Genomic DNA, 23,981 nt, shown 5'->3' with positions numbered 1-23,981 from the left:
TAATCTTGATGGGAAATTTAGTTTAGTTTAGACCTGCAGCGTGGAAACAGGCCCTTCGGCCAACCAAGTCCGTGCTGACCAACGGTAATGCTTACAGATGCAACATAAGTCGTATATATCCTCACGCTATCCCTCAGTACTGAAATAAGTCCCATCCCTGCCCCAACAGCCTTCAATCACCAGCCCACCTGACACCCCCTTACATGCCCCTCCCCATGTCTCGAATCTTGACCCCCAACACCATGATCCTTATATGAGACAAACAAAGATATTAAGGGATGCAAGGAAGAAAATGATAATCCAATCATTATCTCAGTAAATGGTAGTAGCCAGTAGATAAACAGTCTCTTGCTGTTTCCACATCCAGAGAATGTGAATGCTCTTATTGTGTTTCTTTCTTTATTTGTGCAAACATTTTGCCAAGGAAACTCACCCGTTACATCAATGTACACTTTCAGACTTCCTGCAATAACTTTCCTTGGACCTCCAGTGAATACCGCTACTGCCTCTACTGTCAATGCTGAATCCATGTCTCACGGCTACCAGGATAACTCTGAGGAAGGGTCTCAACCCGAAACGCCACCTATTCCTTTTCTCCAGAGATGCTGCCGGACACGCTCAGTTCTTCCAGATTTTTGTGTCCAACTCTGTTCATATTCATATCACCTGAAACGTTTTGGCCAAGCTGAGAAGGACACGGACATTTAAGGGCCTGTCCCACGAGCATGCGACTCCATGTGGCAAGCGCGACCTAACATGGTCGCTTGAGCCGTACGGCCTCGCGGGGCCGGTCCCACTTCGATCGCCGGAGCCGTATGGAGTTGTGCGGAGCTGGTCCTGACATCGCGCGGGGCACCGAAAAACTGACCGTGTTCAAAAATTCTGCGCGGCAACGGCCTGCCGGCCCGCAGCCATATTGGGGCTGTACGCACCGCCTCGACGGGCGTGCGCAGTGTCTTGACTCCTTACGCAGCGTATTGACGCCGTACATCACGCGCGAACTTCCCGCGGACTTTGCTCAAACTTCACGTCACTCACTCGACCTCCGCGCCGCCACCGCTTCCGGTTTGGTCGCGCTTGCCGCATGCAGGTCGCATGCTCGTGGGACAGGCCCTTTAGGGCTGCACAGTGGCACAGTTGGTAGAGCTACTGCCTCACAATGCCAGAGACCCGCATTTGTTCTTGATCTCACGTGCTGTTTGTGCGAGGTTTGTTTGTTCTGCCTATGACCGTGTGGGTTTCTTCTGGGTGCTCCGGTTTCCACCCACAACTCAAAACCACGAGGGTTTTCTAGGTTAATTGGCCTCTGTAAATTACTGCTAGTATTTAGAGAGGGTGGATGTGAGAGTGGGAAGACTTAGGGTTAGCGTGAATGGGTGGTCGGTGAGCGGCTTGGACTCAGTGGGCCGAAACACATGTTTCCGTGCTGTATCTATAAACTGACAAAAGCCCATCTCTTCTACGCAGTGGCCTCACAGCTCAAGGGATCCAGGTTCATCCCTAACCCTACGTACTGCCATAAGCTCAGGATTGAGGAGCACTTCTACAACAACTCCGACCCCCGACGCATGTGGCAAGGCATCCAGGCCATCACGGACTACAGACCCTCCAACACCACCCCCACATCCAGCGACGCCTCCTTCCTTGAGGAGCTTAATCACTTCTATGGCCGCTTCGACAGGGACAATCTAGAGACAGCCATCAAGGCTGTGCTACCTGCCGATCACCAACCCCTCACACTCACCCTCTACGACGTGTACGTGGCACTGAGTAGGACTAATGCACGTAAGGCTGCTGGCCCTGACGGCATCCCCGGGCGCGTGCTCAGGGCCTGTGCTGCGCAGCTGACAGATGTCTGGACTGACATCTTCAACCTGTCACTTGCCCAAGCAGTTGTCCCCACGTGCCTTAAAACCACCTCCATCGTGCCAGTGCCAAAACACTCCACTGCGGCAAGACTCAATGACTTCCGCCCAGTTGCACTTACCCCCATCATCTCCAAGTGCTTCGAGAGGCTGGTCTTGGCACACCTCAAAAGCTGCCTACCCCCCACACTGGATCCCTATCAGTTTGCCTACCGCAAGAACAGGAGTACGGAGGATGCCATCTCAACAGCACTTCACTCCGCCCTCTCCCACCTCGACAACAGAGACACTTACGTAAGAATGCTGTTCATCGATTACAGCTCAGCATTCAACACCATTATACCATCAAAACTGATCACCAAACTCGGTAACCTGGGCATCGACCCCTCCCTCTGCAACTGGATACTGGACTTTCTAACCAACAGACCCCAGTCTGTTAGGTTAGACAAGCACACCTCTTCAACCCTCACCCTGAACACCGGCGTTCCACAGGGCTGTGTGCTGAGCCCCCTCCTCTACTCCCTCTTCACCTATGACTGCACACCTGTACATGGTACTAACATCATCATCAAGTATGCAGATGATACAACGGTGATTGGCCTCATCAGCAACAACGATGAGTTGGCCTACAGGGAGGAGGTCCAGCACTTAGCAGCATGGTGCGCTGACAACAACCTGGCCCTTAACTCCAAGAAGACCAAGGAGCTCATTGTAGACTTCAGGAAGTCCAGAGGCGGCACGCACACCCCCATCCACATTAACGGGATGGAGGCGGAACGTGTTTCTAGCTTCAGGTTCCTGGGAGTCAACATCTCCGATGACCTCTCTTGGACCCACAATACCTCAACTCTGATCAAGAAGGCTCACCGGCGTCTTTTCTTCCTGAGGAGACTGAAGAAGGTCCATCTGTCTCCTCAGATCCTGGTGAACTTCTACCGCTGCACCATCGAGAGCATCCTTACCAACTGCATCACAGGTCTCTCCGTTGCCGAACCAGCAGGCCGAGGAACAGCTTCTTCCCGACGGCTGTCACTCTACTCAACAACGTACCTCGGTGACTGCCAATCACCACCCCCCCCGGACACTTATTATTATTTATTCAAATCTTTTGCTATGTCGCTCTTCCATGGAGATGCTAAATGTATTTCGTTGTCTCTGTACTGTACATTGACAATGACAATTAAAATTGAATCTGAATTGAATCTGAATCTGAATCTGTACTACCCTGTGTGGAACTTGGAAATTCTCACTGTGACTGTGCAAGTTTCCACCGGGTGCTCTGGTTTCCTCCCACATCCCAAAGGTGTTCTGTTAGGTTAATTAATGTATGGGCCAAAGAGAGTTAACAGCCATATAGAGTCATAGAGTGATACAGTGTGGAAACAGGCCCTTCGGCCCAACTTGCCCACACCGGCCAACATGTCCCAGCTACACTCGTCCCACCTGCCTGTGTTTGGTCCATATGCCTCCAAACCTGTCCTATCCATGTACCTGTTTCTTAAACATTGGGATAGTCCCAGCCATAACTACCTCCTCTGGCAACTTATTCCATACACCCACCACCCTTTGTGCAAAAACGTAACCGCTCAGATCATTTCCCCTTCACCTTAATCCATTGTCCTCTGGTCCTCAATTCCCCTACTCTGGGCAAGACATTCTGTGCACCTACCTGATCTATTCCTCTCATGAAGGAGAATACATTGCAGGGAAATGGAACTGATGAGACTGCTCTTCAGTTGTACAGGGTCTTGGTGAGACCACACCTGGAGTATTGCGTACAGTTTTGGTCTCCAAATCTGAGGAAGGACATTATTGCCATAGAGGGAGTGCAGAGACGGTTCACCAGACTGATTCCTGGGATGTCAGGACTTTCATATGAAGAAAGACTGGATAGACTTGGTTTATACTCTCTAGAATTTAGGAGATTGAGAGGGGATCTTATAGAAACTTACAAAATTCTTAAGGGGTTGGACAGGCTAGATGCAGGAAGATTGTTCCCGATGTTAGGGAAGTCCAGGACAAGGGGTCACAGCTTACGGATAAGGGGGAAATCCTTTAAAACCGAGATGAGAAGAACTTTTTTCACACAGAGAGTGGTGAATCTCTGGAACTCTCTGCCACAGAGGGTAGTTGAGGCCAGTTCATTGGCTATATTTAAGAGGGAGTTAGATGTGGCCCTTGTGGCTAAGGGGATCAGGGGGTATGGAGAGAAGGCAGGTACGGGATACTGAGTTGGATGATCAGCCATGATCATATTGAATGGCGGTGCAGGCTCGAAGGGCCGAATGGCCTACTCCTGCACCTAATTTCTATGTTTCTATGTTTCAGAGGCCAGGAAGGATCCAATGGGTTTTCGGTGGTGTAATAAGTACGTTTTATTCTTGGTGATATTCTCAGGTCCTGGACATTAAAAAGACATATTCCAATAGGCACTGTCTGCTAAAGTGCCATTTAAAGAGAACAGGGGAAAAAATCGAGCCAAATGTAATTAGCAGGAATTCCACATTACCATTCAATATTCTACTTGTAATTTGCAGTTTGAAATTGCCCGTCAAGAAGGAAAGATGAAAACTATTGAAATCCACTTTAAATTAATAAAGAAAAAAAATCCTTTCTACGTGAATGATAATGCTCTTGATGAAATTGATCAACTAAAATGGAAACTGCACAATTTTAGGTGCTATTAAATATCAGGTAATGTTCTCTCAAAGTCACGTAATTTAAGCAGCTTTGCTCTGGGTGTAGGTACATTTTAATTAAAGTTGAAAAAAATTGCAGGAGGATTCATTGAGCAGAGAGCAGGCATCAGGCATCTTGCATTCCCATCTAATGTGGTTGATATGGTTTGCAAACACTCTTCACATCTCAGCCCCCTTCAGTTCAGCCTGGCCAAGAATAACGTTGACTTTGTCATCAGTTTCAATCCAAGACCATGGCCAGCACGGAGGCAAAGCACTAGAGCTACTGCCTTACAGCACCAGAGACCCGGGTGCTTGTCTGTATAGAGTTTGTACGTTCCCCCCGTGACCTGCGTGGGTTTACTGCCACACTCCAAAGACGTATAGGTTTGCAGGTTAATTGGCTTGGTATAAGTGTAAAATTGTCCCTAGTGTGTGTAGGGTAGTGTTAATGTGCGGGGATCGCTGGTCGTTGTGGACTCAGTGGGCCGAAGGGCCTGTTTCCATGCTGTATCTCTAAACTAAACAAAACTGAGCTAATCCTCCAACATTCAATGAGATTCCACACATGGACTCTGCTTCCCCCCCCCCCCCCCCCCCCCCCCCCCCCTTTCAACAATCCACAGGAATCCCTACACAGCTGAGAGGAACATCTCTAGAACCAGAGGTCATCGTTTCAGGATAAAGGGTCACCCATTTAAGATGGAGGTGTGGAGAAATTTCTACTTTTCAAAGAATGGATAATTAGTTTAGTTTAGAGATACAGCACAGAAACAGGCTCTTCGGCCCGTGCCGACCAGCGGCCCCCACACACTAATACTATCCTACACACACAGGGACAATTTACATTTTTTACCAAGCCAATTAGTCTACAAACCTGTGCGTCTTTGGAGTGTGGGGGGAAACCAAGTTGGCGTCAAGTTGGGAAAAGGGGAAGTACGGGATCTGGGGGTCCTTGTACATCAGTCTATGAAAGTAAGCATGCAGGTGCAGCAGGCAGTGAAGAAAGCAAATGGCATGTTGGCCTTTATAACAAGATGAATCGAATATAGGAGCAAAGAGGTCCTTCTGCAGTTGTACAGAGCCCTAGTGAGACCACACCTGGAGTATTGTGTGCAGTTTTGGTCCACTAATTTGAGGAAGGACATTCTTGCTATTAAGGGAGTGCAGCGTAGGTTTACAAGGTTAATTCCCGGGATGGCGGGACTGTCATATGCTGAGAGAATGGAGCAGCTGGGCTTGTACACTCTGGAGTTTAGAAGGATGAGAGGGTATCTCATTGAAACATTTAAGATTGTTAAGGGTTTGGACATGCTAGAGGTAGGAAGCATGTTCCCGATGTTGGGGGAGTCCAGAACCAGGGACCACAGTTTAAGAATAAGGAGTAAGCCATTTAGAACGGAGACGAGGAAACACTTTTTCTCACAGAGAGTGGTGAGTCTGTGGAATTCTCTGCCTCAGAGGGTGGTGGAGGCAGGTTCTCTAGATGCTTTCAAGAGAGAGCTAGATAGGGCTCTTAAAAATAGTGGAGTCAGGGGATATGGGGAGAAGGCAGGAACGGGGTACTGATTGGGAATGATCAGCCATGATCACATTGAATGGCGGTGCTGGCTTGAAGGGTCAAATGGCTTCTACTCCTGCACCTATTGTCTATTGTGTAGTGTCACCCGGAGAAAACCCGCGCAGGTTATGGGAGAATGTACGAACTCCGTACAGACAGCGCCCGTAGTCAGTATCAAACCCGGATCTCCGGCGCTGTAAGGCAGCAACTCTACCTCTTGCGCCACTTGTTTCTGAGTCAATGATTAGGCTTAAGGTTGAGATAGTTGGATTTCTTTGTTAATGGCTTTATGGGAAACCGGCAGGAAAGTTGGGAGAAAACCAAGGTTAGATCAGCTGTGATGGTGCTGAATGACAAAGCAAGCTCAAGGGATTGACTGGCCTATGCCCCTAGAGCCGAAAGTCCCAGAAGCAGTATGCAACAAAGCGTTTACAATTGTAACCTTCATGTGAAGGAAAGAACATCCCCTTGTTTCACTAGTGGCCCGAACAGCTCGAGTGGATTTATATCACAATGCCAGTTAATATTCCTGACAACCCTCATACCAAGGTCCATGAGAGAGTATTTCATTGACAAATAAGTGTTGTTGGACAAGGCATTGGTGGCAGGCAGACTTTACTGGCTTTACCTTGCACTATACATTATTTCCTTGTCATGCACTGTAAATGGCTCAAATATAAAGATGTATTGTCTTTCCACTGGTTGGTCAGCGTGCAACAAACGTTTGTAGTTGTACCTCAGTACACGTGACAATAAACTAAACTGAACTGAACAAGTGTTGTGCGAGAGTCTCGGGCCAGAGGGCTCAGGGTAAAAGGACGTACCTTTGGAGTGGCGATGAGGAGGAATTTATTTCTCCACAGGGTGATAAATCTGGAAGTCATTGCCACAGACGGTGGTGGCGGCCAGGTCAAAGGGTATTTTTCAAGCAGAGATTGATAGGTTATTGATTAGTAGGGGTGTCAAAGGTTACGGGGAGAAATCTGGAATAATAATAATAATAATAATAATCTTATTTATATAGCACATTTTTAGTCAACTTGCATTGACCCCAAAGTGCTTCACATAATTACATTACATTTACACGCAGGCAAAGGTGGGTGAAGTGTCTTGCCCCAAGGACACAACGACAGTATGCACTCCAAGCGGGATTCAAACCGGCTACCTTCTGGTCGCCAGCCGAACACTTAGCCCATTGCGCCATCTGTCGTCCCATGGAAAATGGGGTTGAGAGGCCAAAATAGATAAGCCATGATCAAATGGCGGAGCAGACTCGATGGGCCGAATGGTCTAGTTCTGCCCCTACGTCTTATGAACTTATGAAGGCCCAAGCATCTTTTTAAAGTACGCACAGAATTATCGTTGTACAAATCTACATGTCTGAGTGGAATTCTGACAAACATCCAGCAAAGTTACACTTTTAGAGATACTGTGCAGATAAACAAGCCCTTCTGCCCACCGAGTCTGTGCCGACCAGCGACCCCCTTTCACTGGCACTAACCTGCACACACTAAGGACAATTCGCCAAACCCAATCAACCTACAAACCTGTACGTCTTTGGAGTGTGGAAGGAAACCGTAACACCCAGAGAAAACCCACGTGGTCACTGGGAGAGCGTACGAACTCCGTACAGACAGCACCCGTAGTCGGGATCGAACCCGGGTGTCTGGCGCTGTGAGGCTACGCTGCGCCACCGGGCCGCCCTTTAAATAGTTGATGAAGCCTTTGAGATATTCCTGTTATGGAGATTAATTATTATCTTTTGAGGCCTGTCAATGTTAATTCTGGGGAAGGCGCATATAGCATTTGAGTATAGGAACAGGGAGGTTCTACTGCAGTTGTACAGGGTCTTGGTGAGACCACACCTGGAGTATTGCATGCAGTTTTGGTCTCCAAATCTGAGGAAGGACATTATTGCCATAGAGGGAGTGCAGAGAAGGTTCACCAGACTGATTCCTGGGATGTCAGGACTGTCTTATGAAGAAAGACTGGATAGACTTGGTTTATACTCTCTAGAATTTAGGAGATTGAGAGGGGATCCTATAGAAACTTACGAAATTCTTAAGGGGTTGGACAGGTTAGATGCAGGAAGATTGTTCACCATGTTGGGGAAGTCCAGGACAAGGGGTCACAGCTTAAGGATAAGGGGGAAATCCTTTAAAACCGAAATGAGGAGAACTTTTTTCACACAGAGAGTGGTGAATCTCTGGAACTCTCTGCCACAGAGGGTAGTTGAGGCCAGTTCATTGGCTATATTTAAGAGGGAGTTAGATGTGGCCCTTGTGGCCAAGGGGATCAGAGGGTATGGAGAGAAGGCAGGTACGGGATACTGTGTTGGATGATCAGCCATGATCATATTAAATGGCGGGTGCAGGCTCGAAGGGCCGAATGGCCTACTCCTGCACCTAATTTCTATGTTTCTAAAAGAATCCGAGCGTGGTCAATGCACTCTCATGCATGCGTGACACGCGTTTCAGTCATAATGATAAGAGGGACAGTCAATGCATTAAAACATGATTCACACCAGCAGCTGCTTCAGCACTTGCTGTCTTCACTGCAAAGCGGTCCCCTTGGCTATTTTGCAAAGGATTATGATTAAGCAGCTTGCTTACTTCTTTGCAGCTGGATGCAGTATTCTTGTGGTCTGGGATCGTGTAATCCAGGCAGCATCACTTCTTATCCCAGCAGGCCAGTTCAAGTATGGAGTTAAAAGTAAATTGTAGAAGCTCAAGTCAGTAAATAGTCCTTGAAACCACCAGAATGGCATTGGAACCTGATTAATATACCTACACTGTGAAGCAAGGAGCTGAGTGTTCCCTTTCCAGAAGCCTTAGATAAACTAGAAGTTCACAATCTACTGAGGTCCGTATTTCGGGCATTCTGAAGTGGAAATTTGCGTGGGACGTTTTACTTCAGGCTATTTCACTATGAAGGAGTTTCCAAGATGGTAATTTCGAGGCATAGGTAGGGTGGACGGTCAGAACCCAAATAAAGGTCCCGACCCGAATCGTCACCTATTCATGTCTTCCAGACATGTTACCTGACCCGAAGATAGACACAAAAAACTGGAGCAACTCAGCGGGACCGGCAGCATCTCTGCAGAGAAGGCATGGGTGATGTTTCGGGTCGAGACCCTTCCTCAGACTCTTCTGAAGAAGGGTCTCGACCCATTCCTTCTCTCCAGAGATGCTGCCGGTCCCGCTGAGTTACTCCAGATTTTTGTGTCCATCTTCGGTTCAAACCAGCACCTGCAGTTCCTTCCTACACATGTTGCCTGGCCCCTTGTGTTGCTTTAGCACTGTGAGTATTCTTTCATCCGTGTTGCTTTCTTTTGCACCTCTTTGATCTCGATTATATTCCTCCCAAGCCTGGCAGGAACCGTATCATAAAACCAAGTAGCTGCATCTTTCGTTGTTGCTCAAAAGGACCTCCAGATTAACCCCTCCTTTGGAAGAAATGTGACCAAGGAGAAGCCCCTTGAAAATGTAGTGGAGGCAGATGAACACTTAGTGGGAATGTCACCAAGTTCTTCATGTTTGCACTCAAAGTGTGATCCAAAAATATCAGGACTAGAAATATTATTGAAATTTCTGGCTGAAAATAGCTGCAGCTCACTGTAGATTCCTTATTTAATAGACACAACCATGGAACTGCTCTGCCCAGGACAAGAAGGCTCGGCAGAGAGTAGTGCGTTCGGCCGAACGCACTATGGGAACTACACTCGCCCCCTCTGCAGGAACTATACATCAGAAGGTGCAACTCCAGAGTCAACAAGATCACGGGAGACCCCTTCCACCCCTGCAACGGACTGTTCCAGCTGCTACGGTCAGGCAAACATCTCCATTGCCATGCTGTGAGAACGGAGAGTTTCTTCCCAGAGGCCATTAGGACTGTAAACTCCTATCTTTCCAGGGACTAACATAACTGTGCCCTTTTACTGTTGTGTGGTGTCTTTTTAAAATGGCTGTTTTTTTCCTTTTTCTTCCCAAATATGTAACATGTGAATATGTGAATATGTGATTCTGTTCCATTCAGCTTGTAGCTTGTTTGTCTTTTTGCAAAGTCCGCGAGCATTGCCACTTTTCATTTCACTGCACATCTCGTATGTGCATGTGACGAATAAACTTGACATACGAGATTTGGATTTGAAATTCTTTTCATTGAAGTATTCTCATGGAAATCTAGAGCTCAGACACTACCTCTCTGGAGCGCAGAAGGTTAAGGGGGGACTTGATAGAGGTCTTTAAAATGATGAGAGGGATAGACAGAGTTGATGTGGACAAGCTTTTCCCTTTGAGAATAGGAAAGATTCAAACAAGAGGACATGACTTCAGAATTAAGGGACAGAAGTTTAAGGGTAACATGAGGGGGAACTTCTTTACTCAGAGAGTGGTAGCGGTGTGGAATGAGCTTCCAGTGGAAGTGGTGGAGGCAGGTTCGTTGGTATAATTTAAAAATAAATTGGATAGGCATATGGATGAGAAGGGAATGGAGGGTTATGGTATGAGTGCAGGCAGGTGGGACTAAGGGAAAAAAAGTTGATCGGCACGGACTTGTAGGGCCGAGATGGCCTGTTTCCGTGCTGTAATTGTTATATGGTTATATGGTTACCTGATTTCAAAGGTATTGAGTACGTATTGGGAATATTGTGACATCAGATTTATATCACCAACTTTGGCATTAGTATATGGCAAACATTTTGCATTTAGAGTGCAATTAATTCAACGTAAATGTAGACTCAGTTGACGTAGTTCATACCATGGGAAGGTACAGGAGCCTGAAAACCACGTCCACCAGATTGAAGAAACATAGAAACCATAGAAATTGCAGGAGTAGGCCATTCGGCCCTTTGCATTCAATATGATCATGGCAACTCAGTATCCCGTACCTGGCTCTTAGCCACAAGGGCCACATCTAACTCCCTCTTAAATATAGCCAATGAACTGGCTGTGGCAGAGAGTTCCAGAGATTCCAGAGAAAAAAGTCTTCTGCCTTACTGTGAGCACTAACAGAGACCCTGCATCTAGGTCCAACCCTTTAAGAATTTTGTAAGTTTCTATAAGATCCCCTCTCAATCTTCTAAATTCTAGAGAGTATAAACCAAGTCTATCCAGTCTTTCTTCATAAGACAGTCCTGACATCCCAGGAATCAGTCTGGTGAACCGTCTCTGCTTCTTGCCGACAACCATCTGGCTCTTGCACACGATGGCGCAGTGGTAGAGTTTCTGCCTAACAGCACCAGAGACCCGGGTTTCCATCCTCACTATGGATGCTGGCTGTTCACGAGTTGTACCTTCATGCTGTGACCGCGTGGGGTTTCCCTGGTGCTCCAGTCATCTCCCCATACGCCAAAGATGTGCAGGTTTGTAGGTTAATTGGCTTGGATAAAGATTGTAAATCGCCCCTAGTGTGTTGGATAATGTTAGTACGGGGATCGCTGGTCGGCACTGACCTTGATGGGCTGAAGGGCCTGTATCCTCGCTGTATAAGCTAAACTATATACAAATATACAACAATTACCCCAACCATGAGCTGTGCTAAGAACTTTGGGATTTTTTTGCACTAGTAATACGATTATTAACTCATTTAATTTTTCATTATTATCTATGTGTATTGCATTTACAGGCCTGTTAAGCTGCTGCAAGTAATATATTTCCATATATTCAGCACCTCATTTATCACTTGGGTAGCTTACATCACAGCGGTATGAACATTGACTTCTCTAACTTCAAATACCACTTGCTTCCCCTCTCTCTCCATCCCCTCCTCCTTCCCAGTTCTCCCACCAGTCTTTCCGGTGTTTCTTTCCAACGCCAAGAGTTCATTGGATTTGGACTTCATTGGAATATTCTGAAGCCATCGAAAAGTGCAAAACATACATGGTGCTTTTGGCACACCCCTCTTTCATTTTGCAGCCTTAACGGCCGGTCCCACGAGCATGCGACTCCATGCGGCGAGCATGCGACTCCATGCGGCAAGAGCGACCTAACGTGGTCGCTTGAGCCGTACGGCCTCGCGGGGCCGGTCCCACTTCGATCACTGGAGCCGTATGGAGTTGTGCGGAGCTGGTCCCGACATCGCACGGGACTCTGAAAAACTGACCGTGTTCATAAATTCCGCACGGCAACGGCCTGCCGGACCACATGCTGGTGGGACCAGCCCTGTACGGGGATCACTTGACCTCCGCGCGACCCCCCGCAACCCCCTGCGCTTCCGGTATGATCGCGCTTGCCGCATGCAGTCGCATGCTCGTGGGACAGGCCCTTAACACACGGTCAAATTAACCGTGCAGAACTTCGAAAGGTAATTAACAGAGGCGGCTGAATCAGAGCACTAAATAATATCACATTCGTCTTGCTAAATGTCATCTGAACAATTCTGAAATGACTTGGGATTGATTTTATAACATACAATAGGAAGTGATCAGCTATGACCCGAGTGAAATGCTACTGACCTACTGACAACAGAAGTGCTCTTGTGTGATAGTTTCACAGTCCACTGAAGCACATGAAAGTGTTTGATTTGCCTCATTATACATTGATTGGGAAACCTCTGTAACTCCAATATGCTGATTAAAAGATTAAAAGACATAAAATATACATGTTGATATATTTCAGGCTCAATGACAGGACATTCAGGGAAAACACTGGAAAAAAAATGGAATCATGTTACATGTTCTACCCGAAGATAGACACAAAAAGCTGGAATGACTCAGCGGGTTAGAGAACATCTCTGGAGGAAAGGAATTGGTGACGTTTTGGGTCGAAACCCTTCTTCAGACTGTGAGCCAGGGGAAAGGGAAACGGGAAATATGGACGATGATGTAGAGAGATATAGAATGAATGATTGACAGATATGCAAAAAAGTATCGATCATAAAGAAAACAGGCCATTGTTAGCTGTGTTTAAGAAAGAACTGCAGATGCTGGAAAAATCGAAGGTAGACAAAAATGCTGGAGAAACTCAGCGGGTGAGGCAGCATCTATGGAGCGAAGGAATAGGTGACGTTCTGAAGAAGGATCTCGACCCGAAGCGTCACCTATTCCTTCGCTCCATAGATGCTGCCTCACCCGCTGAGTTCCTCCAGTATTTTTGTCTACCAGTGTTAGCTGTGCACTAGGTGAGATCATGTACAGACAATGAGACTTAACAAGACGACTTTGAAGCTGGTACAACTTGGGTGGGGGAGCGATGGAGAGAGAGAGAGGGAATGCAAGGGTTACTTGAAGTTAGAGACATCATATTCATACCACTGGGTTGTAAGCTGCCCATGCAAAATATGAGTGCAGTCAAATTGGTGGTTTTTGTGCCATCATTTAGAAAACATAGAACAGAAACAGGCCCTTCAGCCCACAATATAGTCAAGTCAAGTCACATTTATTTATATAGCACATTTAAAAAACAACTCTTGTTGGCCAAAGTGCTTTACATTTGTTATAAGAATAGTATAAACAAACAAACTACATACATATATACACATAGCCCTCGCTCAGTGGACGTCAGGAAAGGCTTGGGAGTATAGATAAGTCTTTAGTCTTGACTTAAAGGAGTTGATGGAGGGGGCAGTTCTGATGGGAAGGGGGATGCTGTTCCACAGTCTAGGAGCTGCAACCGCTAAGGCACGGTCGCCCCTGAGCTTATGCCTAGACCGCGGGATATTCAGCAGCCCCAAGACGGCCGATCTGAGGGACCTGGAGGTGGAGTGGCGGGTGAGAAGACTTTCAATGTAGGAGGGGGCAAGCCCATTGAGGGCTTTGTAGACATGGAGGAGGGTCTTGAAATGTATACGGAACCGCACAGGGAGCCAGTGGAGAGAGGCCAGGATCGGGATGATGTGGTCCCTTTTTCGGGTGCCTGTCAGGAGTCTCGCTGCGGCGTTTTGGACCAGTTGCAGGCGGGACAGGGAAGATTGGCTGATGCCAGTGTAAAGGGAGTTGCAGTAATCTAGGCGGGAGGAGATGAATGTGTGGATGATCTTTTCCAGGTCATCAAACTGGAGGAATTGTTTTATTTTAGCTATCGTCCGAAGCTGAAAGAAGCTAGCTTTTACCACGGCATTGACTTGTTTGTCAAATTTCAGTGCTGAGTCAAATATCACGCCAAGGTTTTTGACGTGAGGTTTGAGTAGTGGGGTAATATCTATGCCAAACATGAAGCCAGGATAAACAAATCTCGCCTGCCTGCATATGATCCACACATCCCTCCATTCCTGCATATCCCATCTAACAACCTCTTGTTCCACCATCATGTGTGCCTCCACCACCATCTCTGGCAATGCATTCCAGGCACCCACAGCTGTCTGTATAAAAAAACTTGCCCTGCATAATTTCGTTAAACTTTGCCCCTCTCAGCTTAACCTGTGGTCCAATTTTTCCTCACGGTCCCAAAAATGAACATGGGCAAAGGTACCTGTGATGGGGTCCTGCAACTGAAATAAAATAAAATGTCTTTCCATGTCTGTTAAATTTAATTTGGTCAAGCATTTGTGAAGCATCTTGACATTTTACCACGTTAAAGATGCTTTGTAAATGCCTTATTTCCTAAAGGTGAAAATTGCCCAACGCATCACCGGTTCCTCGCTCCCCTCCATTGAGTCTGTCCAAAGCAAGCGCTGTCTGCGGAGGGCGCTCAGCATCACCAAGGACTGCTCTCACCCCAACCATGGACTGTTTACCCTCCTACCCTCCGGGAGGCGCTACAGGTCTCTCCGTTGCTGAACCAGCAGGTTGAGGAACAGCTTCTTTCCGGCGACTGTCACTCTACTCAACAACGTACCTCGGTGAATGCCAAACACCCCCCCCCCCCCCCCGGACACTTATTATTATTTTATTCAAATCGTTGCTATGTCGCTCTTCCAGGGAGATGCTAAATGCATTTCGTTGTCTCTGTACTGTACACTGACAATGACAATTAAAATTGAATCTGAATCTGAATCTAAAGGGCAATTCATCCCATTAAATTCCATTAATCCCATACCTTCTTATCTTTCCTTGCATTCCTATCACCAACCCCTTTGTCTCACCAAACCCAGATAGTATCACTCATCGAGACATTAACATAGAAACACAGAAAATAAGTCATCCTTCATTCTTTCCCTTTTTTTTTAAAATAAAGGAAGTGCAGGTCTGTCGAGCCATTTTCTCAATTGAGAATTGCAAATGTGTTTTGCATATTTGTCAAAAGTATCTATAACCTTTTCACATAATGGAAACCGGAACAGTGCAGAGCACTTCAACACGATGAGGCCTAAGTTAACATCTGACATAGAACGCACAACAGTACAGCACAGGAACGACAATGTTGGTGCCAAACACGATGCCGCATTCAATACAAGCCTAACAACTGATTTTCAGCATTATCCCACTATAAACGTGCCTTAACGCTTGCTTTACTTCTTCAAGACTTTATTAACTCGTGCCACGTGATTTATTCAGTGTTTTTCTAGACCCCGTTCTTTTCCAGCCTATTTAAGCGTTTTACATCCAAGCAATGCATGACCTCGACATTCTTCATGCCCCAATGCACCACCTCACACTTGCTAATGTTGCAATTAATTACATGGCGGTTTTGTGCATTTTATTTTTCATTTAGACAAAGCTTTTAAGCAAGTTTTACCTGAAAAAGGCCATGAAGGAAAAGCCATAGCCATGTTGTTCTGCTATTCCTGCACACACTACGTTGGCTGAAGCTCCAATCAATGTACCATTGCCTGGAAATGAGAAGAAAAGTTATCCGAAGCTCAGAGCAACAACAAATGAAATATCAATAATCACTTCATACTTTACGAATCTTCATTCCGAGGTCAAAAGCAAACCAGCAAACCCAAAATTGGCACAAACAAGATTCTGAAAGGTATTTGTGAGATATTACAGCTTCAGCATGTAGATAGAATTAAGCTCAGGTTTTTAGTACGTGCTGTTGCCAGTGTGAGTCTGCTTTATTTTACAAAAGTACACTGCGCATACTCACACATATTCATGAGACGGATAAGATATTGAATATATCGCATGACACAAATCAACCATATATATTAATGATTTGGAAGAGGGAATTAGGAGCAGCACTAGCAAGTTTGCGGATGACACAAAGCTGGGAGGCAGTGTGAACTGTGAAGAGGATGTTAGGAGGTTGCAGGGTGACCTGGACAGGTTGAGTGAGTGGGCAGATGCGTGGCAGATGCAGTATAATATAGATAAATGTGAGGTTATCCACTTTGCTCGGCAAAAACAGGGGGGGCAGATTATTATCTCAAGGGGGTTAGGTTAGGTAAGGGGGAGGTGCAGCGAGACCTGGGTGTCCTTGTAAACCAGTCACTGAAAGTTGGTGTGCAGGTGCAGCAGGCAGTGAAGAAAGCTAATGGAATGTTGGCCTTCATAACAAGAGGATTTCAGTATAGGAGTAAAGAGGTTCTTCTGCAGTTGTATAGGGCTCTGGAATAGTGTGTACAGTTTTGGTCTAATTTGAGGAAGGACATCCTTGTGATTGAGGCAGTGCAGCGTAGGTTCACGAGATTGATCCCTGGGATGGCGGGACTGTCATATGAGGAAAGATTGAAAAGACTAGGTTTGTATTCACTGGAGTTTAGAAGGATGAGGGGGTCTCTTATAGAAACATAAACTGAGATGATAAAAAACTTTTTCACCCAGAGAGTTGTGAATTTGTGGAATTCTCTGCCATAGAAGGCAGTAGAGGGAAATTCACTGGATGAATTTAAAAGAGAGTTAGATAGAGCTCTAGGGGGCTAGTAGAATCAAGGGATATGGGGAGAAGACAGGCACGGGTTACTGATTGTGGATGATCAGCCATGATCACAGTGAATGGCGGTGCTGGCTCGAAGGGCCGAATGGCCTCCTCCTGCACCTATTTTCTATGTTTCTCTGTACACACAACACAAAGATAGACTGACAAACGCTAGACGATTTGTCCAGCTACTGTTTAAAACTACAGTCCCATGCATAGAAGGATCTGCGGCCTATCGTGTCTAGCTCGCAAACAACCATGTCACAGCTCCCTATTTGCTGTTTAAAATGTTAAGCAATACTGCATATTGCACTGTATTTAAAGGTTGAGTTCACAAACTCTATCCGTTCCTCATCGCCATTGTAATATATTATGGCTTCAGCATGTATATAGAAACAAGCACAGGTGTGTCAGTACACACTGTTGCCTGCGTGGGTCTGTTTTATTGTAGTAAAGTACACTGCACACACTCACACATATTCATGAGACTGATAAGATATTGAATATCTTATATCCATCTATTCTATCCACGTACTGAAATGTGGAACTGTAATGTGTATTGTAACTGTAATTTTTAATATTTTTTAAAAACATTTTAAATATTTAATATAATCTTTAAACATCTGCCTAAGAATACTACCTATTCATCCTTCACCATTTTGCCTTTATAGATATGTATATAGTGCCGCAGAATTGTGCACCTATCCCCCCCCCCCCCTCTCCCTTTTGTTTTTGTTTTCTGTTTCTTGTTTTTTGTACTAAATTATATGTATGCACTGAGTACGAGCTGCTTTTAATCTCATTGTACATGTATAGTGACAATAAATGGCATATCTATCTATCTATCTATCTATCTATCTATCTATCTATCTATCTATCTATCTATCTATCGATCGCATGACACAAATCATACCATTTGAGTACTCAGTTACCATTATATACTCTACAGTATTGTCTGGGTGGATGCTGAATATATACTCAATCGAGAGAATCCAGAATTAGATTTAGAATTGGGGTGACACAGTAGCTGAAGCGTCAGAGACCCAGGTTCGAAACTGTCTACGGGAGCTGTCTTTACGGAGTTTGTATGTACTCCATGTGACCACATGGGCTTTCTCCAGCTGCTCCCGTTTCTTCCCACAGTCCAAAGACGTGTAGGTTTGTAGGTTAATTGACTTCTGTAAATTGTTCCTAGTGTGTAGGATAGAGCTAATGTCAGGGGTGATCGCTGGTCAATGTGGACTGAGTGGGCCAAAGGGTTTGTGTCCACGCTGTATCTGCAAAGTAAAGTAAAAGATCTTTGTCTCAGGACATGGGGCGGACCATTTAAAGTCAGGATGGAAAATATTTTCTTTCCACAAATGGCTGTGACCTTTTGGAATGCCTGTCCAACATGGTGGATGTTCAGTATTAACCTGTTTGCTGCCAAGTTTCTTGTTCACACTCTAGGCCAATGCACGGGAGTGACACTGAACATTCAAATCTCGGATCCATAGACTATTCATCGTGAAACCGTGGCAACGCTATAGGGATTTAATGGCAGAGAGGACCTTCCATGAAATTAAATGTCAGGGAAGGTTAATAGGTCAGCATCATAAGATCATAAGGTCATAAGTGACAGGAGCAGAATTAGGCCATTCGGCCCATCAAGTCCACTCCGCCATTGAATCATGGTTGATCTATCTCTCCCTCCTAACCCCACCCTCCTGCCTACTCCCCGTAACCGCTGACACTCAACAGCATGGCCGCTGTTCTGAATTCATCGGGTGAGCAATTGAAGAGAGACTAAAGACAAATTTCTATTTGAAATTCTTCTGAAAAATGCAAACAAGCAAACCTTATACATTTCTGGTAAAGATCATTAATTTAACTAGAAAACATGGAATTAATACGGTCACTCTTCCGGGTTCTCTCTGGGTGCTCTGGTTTCCTCCCACACTCCAAAGACGTACAGGTTTGTAGGTTAAGTGGCTTTGTTAAGATTGTAAATTGTCCCTAGTGTGTAGGATAGTGCCAGTGTATGGGATGGTTGCTGGTCAGCGGGGACTCGGTGGGCCGAAGGGCCTGTTTCCATGTTGTATATCCAAAGCAAGGGGATGATCAACTGGGTGGTGAATCTGTGGAATTCTTTGCCACAGAAGGCGGTGGAAGCCAAGTCAGTGGATATTTTTAAAGGCAGAGATAGATTGATTCTTGATTAGTACGGGTGTCAGAGGTTATGGGAAAAGTCAGGAGAATGGGATTTGGTGGAGATAGATCAGACACGATTGAATGGCGGAGTAGACTTGATGGGCCGAATAGCCTCATTCTACGATTCACTTATGACCTTGTGAACTGTTTCTGCAGCTCGCCTGAATTCGACTGATAAGCCTCCAAAGGCTAATCTCATATGCTGGACTCCCTGTTCCCTTCTCCATTTTTGGTGCAACAGCACAGTAGTACCACAGGCATCGCCACAGTTTGTGGAACTAAATGCCATTTTCCAAAAAATTCGAAATGAAACCTTGGTTCAATATTGGCATTTTATTGAATCATTTACATATTCTAGGTCAAGGTAGGGCCGGCTTGGAGTCTATTCCTTGGAGCGCTGCAGAGTGAGGGGTGATCTTATAGAGGTGTACAAAATCATGAGAGGAATAGATCGGGTAGACGCACAGAGTCGCTTGCCCAGAGTAGGGGAATTTAGAGCCAGAGGATATAGTTTTAAGGTGAAGGGGAAACTATTCAATAGGAATCTGAGGGGTAACTTTTTCACACAAAGTCTGGTGGGTGTATGGAATGAGCTGCCAGGGGAGATAATGGAGGCAGGGACTATCGCAATGTTTAAGAAACAGTTAGACAGGTACATGGATAGGACTGGTTTAGAGGGGTATGGTCCAAACGCAGGCAGGTGGGACTAGTGCAGATGGGACATGTTGGTTGCTGTGGGCAGGTTGAGCTGTTGGGCCCGTTTCCACGCTGTATGACTCCATGATTGATTTTCAGTGATAAGAGGAATTAAGATTTATAGGGAAACGTGCATGAAAGTGGAACCGAGCCCACCAGCGATGGTCTTGATGAGAAGCCATATAGTGAACACCTGCTCCTACTTCACACAATCTTATGTTCTTATAACTTGAAGCTAAAGTTAAATATCCAGGACACTACTTGAAGAGCGGAGAGAATTGACAGGTGCCTTGAGCAAAATTCAACCTGCAATCATCATCTACTATTAATGGTCCATTCAATCCCTTTGCTGATTTTCACCACTTGAAACAATGTCTTCACATCCAAAGTGTTTCATTAATTCTAAACCAGGTTCTCAAGTGATGTGAAATGCACAATGGGAATCTGTACTTTTCCACAATATTTCACTTTTCCTCTATCACCGTGGCTCTATTTTCTACAATTTAGTTTCCGGCCTTTACTTTCCTGAACCTTAAAGGCGCCTGTCCCACTAGGGAGACCTAATCCGCGAGTTCTGGTAATTTTGCCCTCGACTCATACTCGCAGCATGGCCGACACAAGGTCGTAGGTGGTCTTCGTAACTCTCCTTCATGCTCGAGAGTGGTCTCCGCGTACTCGAGGCCTCAGCTAGGTCGCGGCGTTTTTTTCAACATGTTAAAAAATGCCCGCAAGTAAAAAAAGGTCGCCATGGAAAAAAAATCGATACTTTTTTTACTCGTAGGTTTAGTCGTGGTAGGTCGTAGTAGGTCGGCATGTTAGTCGTAGGTAATCGAGGGTAGTTGAAGATAGTCGAAGGTAGTCATAGATAGTCTTCATCATAGTCGAAGGGAAGTCGAAGGAGATCATCTTCACTCTCCATTATTCGGTGTCCAATATTCCCAAAGTTAGTCGTAGCTAGTCGTAGCTAGTCGAAGCTGGTCTTCAACATAGTCGAAGGAGGTCTTCAACATGTTATTTTTCAAACTCTTCTAAACTCGCCAATTATTAGGTCGCCCAAGTGGGACAGCCCCTTAACACCAACCCCTCTCCCATTTCCACCTATGTTAGGATGATTTCATCAATGGCTCTTCATTTTTGAAAATTTCACTTGAACCGTTTAGTTTAATACAGAGATACAGCAAGGAAACAGGCCCTTCGGACCATCAAGTCCGCGCCGAGCGGCGATCCCCACACACTAACACTATTCTACACACACTAGAGACAATTTACATTTATACCAAGCCAATGAGCCCGGAAACTTGTACATCTTTGGAGTGCGGGGGGAAACCGGAGCTCCTGGAGGAAACCCACGCGGGCCACGGGGAGAACGTACAAACACCGTACAGAAAAGCACCCTGGGGCTCGCGCTGTAAGGCAGCAACTTTTTAGTTTAGTTTAGAGATACAGCGTGGAAATAGGCACTTCTACAGATGCACTATAGAAAGCATTATTAGGAAGCATCACAGCTTGGTTTGGGAACAGTTCCATCCAAGACCGCAAGAAATTGCAGCAAATTGTGGACACAGCTCAGACCATTAAATAAATCCCTTTCATTGACTCCATTTATACCTCACGCTGCCTCGGCAAGGCCAGCAGCATAATCAAGGATGAGTCGCACGCTAGCCACTCCCTCTTCTCCCCTCTCCCATCAGGCAAAAGGTCTATACCTTTTATATCTAAACTAAATAATATGATCCTAACATTGATGTATGTCTCAGGGCCTGTGCTGCGCAGCTGACAGACGTCTGGACTGACATCTTCAACCTGTCACTTGCCCAAGCAGCTGTCCCCACGTGCCTTAAAACCACCTCCATCGTGCCGGTGCCAAAACACTCCACTGCGGTGAGCCTCAACGACTTCCGCCCAGTTGCATTTACCCCCATCATCACCAAGTGCTTCGAGAGGCTGGTCCTGGCACACCTCAAAAGCTGCCTACCCCCCATACTGGATCCCTATCAGTTTGCCTACCGCAAGAACAGGAGTACGGAGGATGCCATCTCAACGGCACTTCATTCCGCCCTCTCCCACCTCGACAACAGAGACACTTACGTAAGAATGCTGTTCATTGATTACAGCTCAGCATTCAACACCATTATACCATCAAAACTGATCACCAAACTCGGTATCCTGGGCATCGACCCCTCCCTCTGCAACTGGATACTGGACTTTCTAACCAACAGACCCCAGTCGGTTAGGTTAGACAAGCACACCTCTTCAACCCTCACCCTGAACACCGGCGTTCCACAGGGCTGTGTGCTGAGCCCCCTCCTCTACTCCCTCTTCACCTACGACTGCACACCTGTACATGGTACTAACACCATCATCAAGTATGCAGATGATACAACGGTGATTGGCCACATCAGCAACAACGATAAGTCGGCCTATAGGGAGGAGGTCCAGCTCCTAGCAGCAGGTGCGCTGACAACAACCTGGCCCTTAACTCCAAGAAGACCAAGGAGCTCATTGTAGACTTCAGAAGGTCTAGGGGCGGCACGCACACCCCCATCCACATTAACGGGACGGAGGTGGAACATGTTTCCAGCTTCAGATTTCTGGGGGTCAACATCTCCGATGACCTCTCCTGGACCCACAATATCTCAACTCTAGTCAAGAAGGCTCACCAGCGTCTCTTCTTCCTGAGGAGACTGAAGAAGGTCCATCTGTCTCCTCAGATCCTGGTGAACTTCTACCGCTGCACCATCGAGAGCATCCTTACCAACTGTATCACAGTATGGTACGGCAACTGCTCTGTCTCCGACCGGAAAGCATTGCAGAGGGTGGTGAAAACTGCCCAACGCATCACCGGTTCCTCACTCCCCTCCATTGAGTCTGTCCAAAGCAAGCGTTGTCTGCGAAGGGCGCGCAGCATCGCCAAGGACTGCTCTCTCCCCAAACATGGACTGTTTACCCTCCTACCATCCGGGAGGCGCTACAGGTCTCTCCGTTGCTGGACCAGCAGATCCAGGAACAGCTTCTTCCCTGCGGCTGTTACACCACTTAACTCTGCACCTCTGTGATGGCCAGTCACCCCCCCACCCCAGACACTCCTTCCCCCAGTAAAATTGCACTACTACTACTGTATGTACGTATATTTATTTATTGCTCATTATTCTATGTTCGCTCTTCTGGGTGAGATGCTATTTGCATTTCGTTGTCTCTGTACTGTACACTGCACAATGACTATAAATATTGAATCTGAATCTGAATCTGAATGGGAAAAGACACAAAAAAAAAGCTGGGGTAACTTAGCATGTAATACTGAATCTGAGGAAGGGTCTCGACCCGAAACGTCACCGATCCTTGTTCCCCAGAGAGGCTGTTTGGCCTGTTGAGTGACTCAGCACTTTGTGTCCTTTTGTGTATTAACCAGCAACTGCAGTTCCATGTTTTCTACATTGGTGAATGGGTTTCGTGTCGGACTGTGGAGATTTGTCACTTACACTCTCTGCCACCTACCCACACTATCCTCAGACTGTACTTAAAGTTCAAAATGAGCATGAAAGACGGCACTATTTCAATTAGGCTTAATGTACCCTCTGATTCAGCCACTTAGCAGCATCTGGGCACGAAGATCATAGAAATGCCACCACTTGCAGTGGCTCTCCAAGTCATACATGATAATTACTTGCTAATTTATCATTATGTGTAGGAAGGAACTGCAGAATCTGGTTTAGATAGACACCAAATGGTTATAAGTTCACGCTCTGGGAGCAGATTTAGGCCAATTGGCCCATCTAGTCCCCTACGCCATTCAATCATGGCTGATCTATCTTTCCCTCTCAACCCCATTCTCCTGCCTTCACCCCATAAACCCTGGCACCCTTATGCTGGAATAACTCAGCGGGTCAAGCAGCATCTCTGGAGAAAAGGAATGGGTGACGTTTCGGGTGGGAATCCTTCTCCAGACCGAAAGATAGAGGTCGGGAGAGGGAGGTGGGGCTATATATCATTTTACGAAATATATAATGGGGTCAAGGAAAGATCGTTCACGTCGCGGCCCTGTCTCCACCAATCTTTCCACCAACACGCACAAGAAGCACAAGATGTGACAAGACAGACACCATTGTACGTAGATACCGAGAAGTGTGTTTAGCTCCGGCTGAACAACTTCTAATCTTGTGTGTGGACTCGATAAGAAGAAGATGAAATATATAATGAAATATATCACATTTATAAATATACATAATGAAATATATCAATAGACAATAGGAAC

This window comes from Leucoraja erinacea, chromosome 6 (assembly GCF_028641065.1).
Source record: "Leucoraja erinacea ecotype New England chromosome 6, Leri_hhj_1, whole genome shotgun sequence".
NCBI lineage: Eukaryota > Metazoa > Chordata > Chondrichthyes > Rajiformes > Rajidae > Leucoraja > Leucoraja erinaceus.
The sequence above is the reverse complement of the archived record's forward strand: the minus strand, read 5'-3'. Positions refer to the sequence as shown.